Source organism: Choloepus didactylus, chromosome 4 (genome assembly GCF_015220235.1).
Source record: "Choloepus didactylus isolate mChoDid1 chromosome 4, mChoDid1.pri, whole genome shotgun sequence".
Lineage (NCBI taxonomy): Eukaryota > Metazoa > Chordata > Mammalia > Pilosa > Megalonychidae > Choloepus > Choloepus didactylus.
Window position 1 is genome coordinate 190,957,836 of NC_051310.1, and position 8,532 is coordinate 190,966,367.

Below are 8,532 nucleotides of genomic sequence, written 5' to 3' on the forward strand. Positions count from 1 at the left end.
AGTAGCACATTAGAGAATGTCATAGACATTTTCAATTGTCCCAGGCAAGGGTGGAGTAAAGATAGATTGGAGATCATATCTGGGTAGACCTTCTGCAAAAAATAAATAAATAAATAAAATGGTTTTCATATAGGCAGGGCAAGAACCAGAATAACAAGAGCAGAAAAGTTCTGATCAGTTAAAGAGAACCTATGCTAGAGTTCTACAATAAGTTGAACTGAATATCAAAGAACAGAGAACCAAGCCAACAACAAGAAAGCCCTAGGTAAAAGAGTTAAAATGACCTCTAGAATAAACTTTTCAAGGAAACCAGATGCCTAGACACATGCAAAAATTTATGCATAAGACCAAATACTTTTAAATGCAGCCCTTTTAACTGGTCTCTGATTTACATTCTAACTTCCATAGACATTTCACAGAAGTGGGTATCAAACTTCTTTATTGCTCAAGTAAATAAAAATTAAAACCTAAGTGAAGTACCATGGCTCAAATACAGACTGGTTAAAATGATGGAAATCAAAACTAACAAGTATTGGTGAGTATGTGGATCAACCATAGCTCTCACACAATAGTAGGAGAAGTGGGAATTGTCATTCTTATTTGGAAAGCTGTATGGAATTATCTAATATATCAGGACATAAATATGACACAGAACCCCAAAATTGGATTCTTAGCTTTATATCTAAGAGAAACGAGTGAATGGCCACCCAAAGGTACATACAAAAATTTTCACAATAGCATTATTTTCAAGACTATTAAACTGAAAACAAGTGACATTTCTGTCAATACCTTAATTCAGAGTTGATGAATTTTTAATGGCCAGATAGAAAATAATTTAGGCATTGCAGTCTTTAAAGTCTCTGTCACAAGCATTCAAGTCTGACATTTCATCACTAAAACCAAAGACAATACATGAATGGATTCAGTTGATTGTGTTTCAGTAACATTTTGTGAGCAGTAGTTTGCTGACCCCTGCTCCTCACTGTTTAAATCTATTATGGTATAATATACATTGCACCACTACATGGCAATGAGAACACATAAACTAACACAACAAAGAACATGAAGGAATCTCACAAACAAACTTTAGTGAATAAAGCCAAGCATAATTGTATACAAATGGTATGATTTCAATCCACATATTTAAAAAAAATAAAAATTAATATCTTATAATGGATTTTGATTTTTGATGGGTGTGTGGATGACATCCTGTTTTGTAGTATGGATTCTGGGTACAGGATATTTTCATTTTGGAAAATTGACTTCATTCATAATAATTATATTATTTCCTTAAGGGTTTCCCAAAACAATGTCTATTCACTACCATATTGGAAGCAACTATAGAAATTCAATATGATTTTTTCAATCTCTAATAGTTTCTTATATAAAAATAAGTGTTCAAATACATTTGTAAATTTAATGAAGAACACAAAATTCATCAAATTTATCCATCAATAATTAGGCTTTATGTTACTTAAAATGTGCTGCCTCACCTGTAGAACAAAAATGTATTTATCAACACATGGATCCTTATAGTCATTGTCCATCAGCAGGGAGAATTGATGTACTTTCATAATAATAATGTGCAATGAAATCTGTGTCATAACAGTTCATGCCTCAGGCTAACAATTTTTGAAGAAAGTGGTCTACATAGTATTACGTTAGTGGCAGCCAGGTCAACAGAAATGCTTTAAACACAGAATTATGTTTCTCATTTGTTTTCCTCTGATGCATATATTCCTTTTAAAGACACTGATTTCAACTATAAGAGTGCCATTCTGAAGTAAAACATAAATCCCTTTGGAAGGGTAATTAGGATATCTAATCTGTAATAATGATGTAGCTATACAATCTTGGGTTTTAAAGGGGAGGGCTATAGGGAAGTTAGACTATGTGATCTCTGGAGGCAGTTGTGTTTGGGAAGCTAAATCTGGCTCCTGCCTAAATAGAGTGTACTCTGAAGGGTTTTAGCTTCCCTGGACACATGGAAGCACCTGAAGGGAAACTGAGTTTGGAAAGGAAACAGAAGAAGATGAACAAGAACTACTCTTCCTCCTCCCAATATGCACCAGAGTGGTAGGTAATGATAATAAAACTGTTGGGTAACACAAACATATCATGTTTTTGTGGTTACCTGGTATACAATTATTAACAATTACTCAGGTGGTTTGAGATTCACCTATCGAGAGAATCATTTGGTAATTTAGCATGGGGATCACCACAGAAATATGGCAATAAAATGTGAAAAGGCATAAAAATTGTCACCTAAATCACTTCTTTCAAAATTAAAAAAAAAAAAATAGTTTCAGGATTTTAGTCTGAGGTGTCTCCTAGCCTTTTACAAAGCGGGGTAAACAAAAAAACAAAACCATGTTCCTCTTTAATCCCAAATGGGGTTTTAAAAATAACAGGAAAATATCTTAGTGTTGGAGTGCATATAATGGTATATACATAATATATCTTATTATTTTTTTTACATACAAATTTTGCATTGACTGTTTTAGTAGTAATTAAATCAAATGAATTAAGACAGATTTTACAGGGCATGTGCTTGACTTTTGTACATTATCTTGATATATAAAACCAGAGTAGATGTTTAATGAACATAGAAGTCTGAACTTGTTGATATATGGAAATGATTCACACATTATAAATTACCGCTCCATACCTGAACAATACAGAGACCATCCCCCAAGGCTGCTACATTGTACACAATTTCCTTAATTTCTATTTGCATCTTGGAATTGTGCAGTATAATGTCCATATCACTTACAATTTTAATAATATTTCAATGCAGCCCTTCATTTATGCTTCTCTATGCCCTCAGTCACCTACCTTGGAATCCTGCCTTGCTTTAGCCATGGCACTTGGATGCCTTCTCCATTCACTTAAAAATCTAAAAATTTGCAGAGCACTAATTTTGAATTTTTACACAAAAAATGTTAATATATACATACATTCACCCTCAGTTACATTAACCAAGTGAATTTGTATTCAGGACATTATTGAGAGCAAGGATTTTGCAGTCCAGAAGACTCAATGTCTGTTAGACTCTAGATGTTACTATGTATATCTGTAAAATGACATTGTTAATGAAAACTTTGGAAGCATGAGATAATATATGAAATATAAGCTAGCCCCTGGTAATCCATTAGATAATTTATGAAAAACACCTACCATTTGTTTAGAACTCCAAAATGCTCTCTATTTAAAGGCAAATAATTTTGTCCCTCAAGTATATTTCTAAAGACTTATTTTAAAGAAACACCTGAAAATAATACTATATGTATGTATAATTTTACTCATCAGATTTGTTTACAATATAAATGATTATATACAAATCATAGGATGAAAGAAATAAATTAATATACAACAATAGAAAGGAAAGAAATGCCTTATGCATAATATTTTATATATATTTGTGTTTTTTATGTTTTCATATTGGTTAAAGACAAAATCTGATAGTATGTATAAGAAAACATGGTTATCTCTAGACAGTATGATTACAGTTAGATTTTTCTATCTTTATGAAAAACTTCTGGCATTGTCTCAATGTATTTAATGGGAATGCATTGGATGTATGTGTGTTTGCAATATGGAGTTAAAACAAAGCATCGATGTTAAGATTGGTGAAGCAGTGATCATAAATGTCAGTTGACTAGAGATCATGTAGCTATGGTTTCAGCTATAATATTAGACATTTGTGTATATAGAATAATGGTGAAAGCCTGTATTTCTTTTCCAATTACCCACCTTTGTGGGATATCAGATTATGAACCATATGATTATATCTTTCATCGGTTCCTGAGAATCAAAAGTTGAATGTCAAGGCAGCAGACACAGAGATATTTATGTGATCTAAATCAGTTAAGAGACAATGCCAATATCCATGTAGATACAGCTGCATCAATGCTACTAGTTCTGAAACAAGTAGTAATATGTTTGTTGTAGTGTATTTTATATTTTAGATTTCTTTAGAAAATTTTTCCCTCTTCCCAGTAAAATCATTTTTTGTAAAACAAAGAAGGGTATGGAATTTTATATAAACTCTCATTTTCATATCTTATATCAGCATTCTTCTCTGTTACAATAGAGACCACTTGTGCTCTAGTAAACTACAGCAGAGAGAGACACACAGTAAACCACATCCCTTTCCTGTCTCCCTGCTACCTGCACTACCAGTCACTGCAGTTAGGTTTAAATAGTCTTTATTATCTCACATGAGCAACAGCAAATTTCTGAGAGTGGTGTGGTTAGCCCTGACATATTTCTACCTGTCACTTCATCCTGTTACTATTGAAGATTTTCCAACCTCTTCTTGAGGAACCCTGAGGGTTCCTGCTTCAGCAGCTTCCAAATCACAAACTATGTCCATCCCTGTGTCACTGACACACAGGGTTGTTTATTGAAGCAGCAAAGGACCTGAGAAGTAAATGAGGAAACCAGGGAATATTATCCAGTAACCTGCCATAGCACTGCCTCCTCTACCATTTTGATGATCTTGAGAAAGAATAAAGGGGTATATTTATTATCTGCACTTCTCACTTAAAATTTTCTATTTCAAGTTCTAATTATAAAATTGACAAAAGCATTCTTTTCAGAAAACTTCTCTTATCTGAAAAATGAACTGAAAGAACAATGATTTTCAACACTTATCACATTAATTTCTTTATCTATACAACAGAAGTAGTAAGTATTATCATGAGGCATATATATATATATTGATGTAGAAATAATGTCATTTAATTTGGATGAAGGTGTGCTGCAGACTCTGTACACAATTACAAAAATGTAAGAGATAAGAGATATCATGATATCATCATTAAGATCTCATAAATTTGTATTAAATTGTATACATTTAGTAGTTAGTTTCCTTTTAGCATAATATATATGTGTGTGTGTGTATGTGTGTGTGTGTTTGTGCTGACAGCAGCTGGGTTGCCATGGCATTGGGGACCTTTGCAGATGCCCACTGGACCACCTCATACAGGAGGCCAGCAGCACCTTCTTCATGGTGGCCAGCCATGGCCTAGTGGTTGTCTCAGAGCAGGGCCTCCACCTGTGCAGTGCAACCCAGCCCCAAACCCAGAAGTCTGCCCTTCTGCCCTTCTTGCTCTTGATCTCTGCTGCCCATGGCCTCACCTGTGAGGGTCCCACCCTCCTCCACCATGTCTTTTCTGCCTCCCCAGGGGCTTCTCTGAAGGGGCCGTACTCACCTCTGGCTTGGGTGCTATGGTGTGACTGCTCTGCTGGTCCTGGAGGCCACCTCAACTATATGAATTCATATTTTGCCTCATTTTAAGCATCAACCACTTGGTTTCTTTTCTTGTTCTCACTCTGGAGAAAAGATATGATGATGTGGTGCTATTGGTGACTGTTAACTACATCAGAGATAGAAACTGGGAGTGAACAATGTGGGATTTCTCCAAAAGCCTCTGCAAAAGGGGACTGCATCTCCCATGGTGTGACAGAGAAAGAAAGGAAGAATGGAAAGAAGGATGGAGGGAAGGAGGGAAAAGAGAAAAAGAAGGAAAGAAAGAAAGAAAGAAAGAAAAAGAAAGAAGGAAGAAGGAAGAAAAAGATCGAAGGAGGGATGGACAAAGGGAGGGGAGGAGATAGGGGAGAAGAGGAAGGAAGGAATGAAAGAAGTGGATGGGAGAAGACAAAAGTTATGCATTTAAAAGACATCCATGTGACAAATGGAGTACCATTTAGAAGGAGTAACACAGGTGATACTAGGGAAGTTGTGTTACTGTTTTTGAGTGTGAAAGTGATAAGACAGAAACTTTTTACTCATGAGATCCAAGTTGATATATGAAGAGAGTACACTTCAATGATGTTTATTACTTGCTTTCAAATGCTCCAACCAATTAATAAATCTCTTTCTTTCACTCTACATTACATTATGCACACACACTAGGTGAATTTTAGTAACTGTTTAATTGATAGAGCTGGTAAATGGATTACAATTGTAGCATCCTTTCCATTTTACTTTATGTTTGAAAATATTTATAATAGAAGTTGACAAAAAAAATGTAGGAAAATGAAGAAATCCCAGCAGCAATGGGTTTGAGTGATTTGATTCTTGGTAAATCAAAACAGAGAGTTCTATGGCAAAGTTATGAAACTGATAGCCAATCTATTCATTATCTTACACAAAGAATATCAGGAACACTAAATTTATTTCTCAAGAGGCATTGAATTTAGGGACAATTTTCAGTGAATGTAAAAGACATCTGTATTAAATATATCTGGCTGAATTGCCAAGAGGTAGAAAAATTGTGCACATTTCCAAACCATGCCAATAAATATCAATTCCTTTATATATGAGAAAAATACAAATAACATTATTTTCATCATTTTTAGAGTATTATTTAAACACTAAATATTTTACAAATTACAATATGATTATTTACATTATTTTATATGATTATTGAAGATAACCTGGTTCTGACTTTTTAACACTATTTTTTCAAGACAGTTACATTTTTATTTTATCAAATTTCAAATTTCAAAACATAAAAAACATACCTCACTAAAGTAACATTCTAAAGGCATACACAAAATTACCAGAATTAAACATTAAATTGTAGCAAAGCAATAACTATGGCTTTTTCAATCAATTTAGCATTAATTAATGGGTAATATTATTTTATATTTATTTTAGAAGTTCCATTAGCAAGGAAAATGTATTAAAGGTATGCCTGTGTTTTCTCTTTGATAGAATAATGTCTGGAAAATCCATCAAAGAACTTTGCAAAAATAATGAGAAATGCATGAGAAACATCTTACACAGTTGCTGTAAACATTTGAAAAACAATTGCAATAATACAATAAGTTGAAGAGGCCAAAAATAGATGACTGACAAAAGAAAAAATATTTCACTGTTTTTGATGACATATAAAGTCCATATACTTCCATAATAACTTCTGCTGTCTTATTAACAACTATTCCAGAGAAACTAATAGGACAGATCATCGCCTGGAAAGAGCATGTAAAATAGATTGGTGTAAAAGTCTGTCCTGTGAGACAAGATGAAACATAATTCTAATTTATCCCAGTTTTAATCATCTGGGAACATTTTTAAATTGCATAATCTTTCTTTCTACTCTGATAGGAAATTTGGGACTAGTTGTATTGGTCATTAGGGATTCCTGGCTCCACAATCCCATGTACATTTTTCTGAGCCTGTTGTCATACTTGCATGCTTGTTATTCTTCAGTTGTCATTCCCAAAATGTTGGTAAATTTACTGGCATAGAATAAAGCCATCCCACTTCTTAGATGGGCAACACAGATATTTCTTGCTCTTACTTTTGAGTCCACAGAATATTTTCTCTTGGCTGCAATGGCTTATGATCACTATGTAGCAATCTAGAACCCACTTCTGTATTCAGTTAACATGTCACCAGAGTCTACAGCCACTAATCATTGCTTCCTATGTTTGTGGCTTTTTGCATGCTATATTACAGACAGTGGCCACTTTTAACCTATCCTTCTGTGCATCCAGTGAAATTAGACATGTCTTTTGTGACATCCATCCACTACCCACTATTCAACATCAATCAGCTTCTCCTCATCTACATTGTGGGCTCTATTGAGATAACTACTATACTGATAGTCCTGATTTCCTATGCTCTTACTCTGTTGGCCATTCTGAAGATACACTGTGCTGAAGGGAGATGAAAAACCTTTTCCACTTGTGGCTCTCACCTAACTGGAGTGTCAATTTGTCATGCATGTGAGGCCAACTTCCAGCTATACTTTGGATGATAACATGATGGTATCTTTATTTTACACTATTGTGATTCACATGCTGTATCCCATGCTCTACAGTTTGAGTAACAAATATGTTAAAGACACAATTAAAAAATTGTTTCAGAGAATTTTGTCATAAGTAAAGTGTATTTGCCAGAATTAATCAAAATTCAAAAGAATTTTGGGGGTCAGGTCACATCTCATTTGTCAATAATCAAGGAAGAAAACATCTAGTTCTTAATTAATACTGTTTTCATACCCTAGAATATTTCCAGAGAAAACAATTGCTCCTCCAACTCAGCATGCTATAAATGTAGATAAATTGTGTCACCTATATGCCTATAACTATGTTCAAACTCATTCATATTAAATATTCACTGATGAACATATTGATGTTTTTAGTATTTTTTAATTTGATTTTCAGTAACTATAATTACAGTTCCTGTCTCCAGGATTCACTGGCTAGATTTAACTTCACACTGTTTATGGTAAGTTCTACACTTATTGTGAAAGTGAATTCCTCTTCTGGATCCCTGTGAAAAACTTCCAAAAAATTATAAGCTTGCTTCATGTGCACTCACACTCTCAGTTCCATCCTCTGGATATGACTTTTGCACTTTATTCTATTATTTCTTTCCCACTATCCAATCCAGAATTGATCAGATCCATTCTAAATCTCCCAAAAATATATGGAGATGGTATATTAATATTTACTGAGAGTAAAATTAATGCTCTGAAAGAACAAATAAAAATATATCATAAAGAATAACTTGAA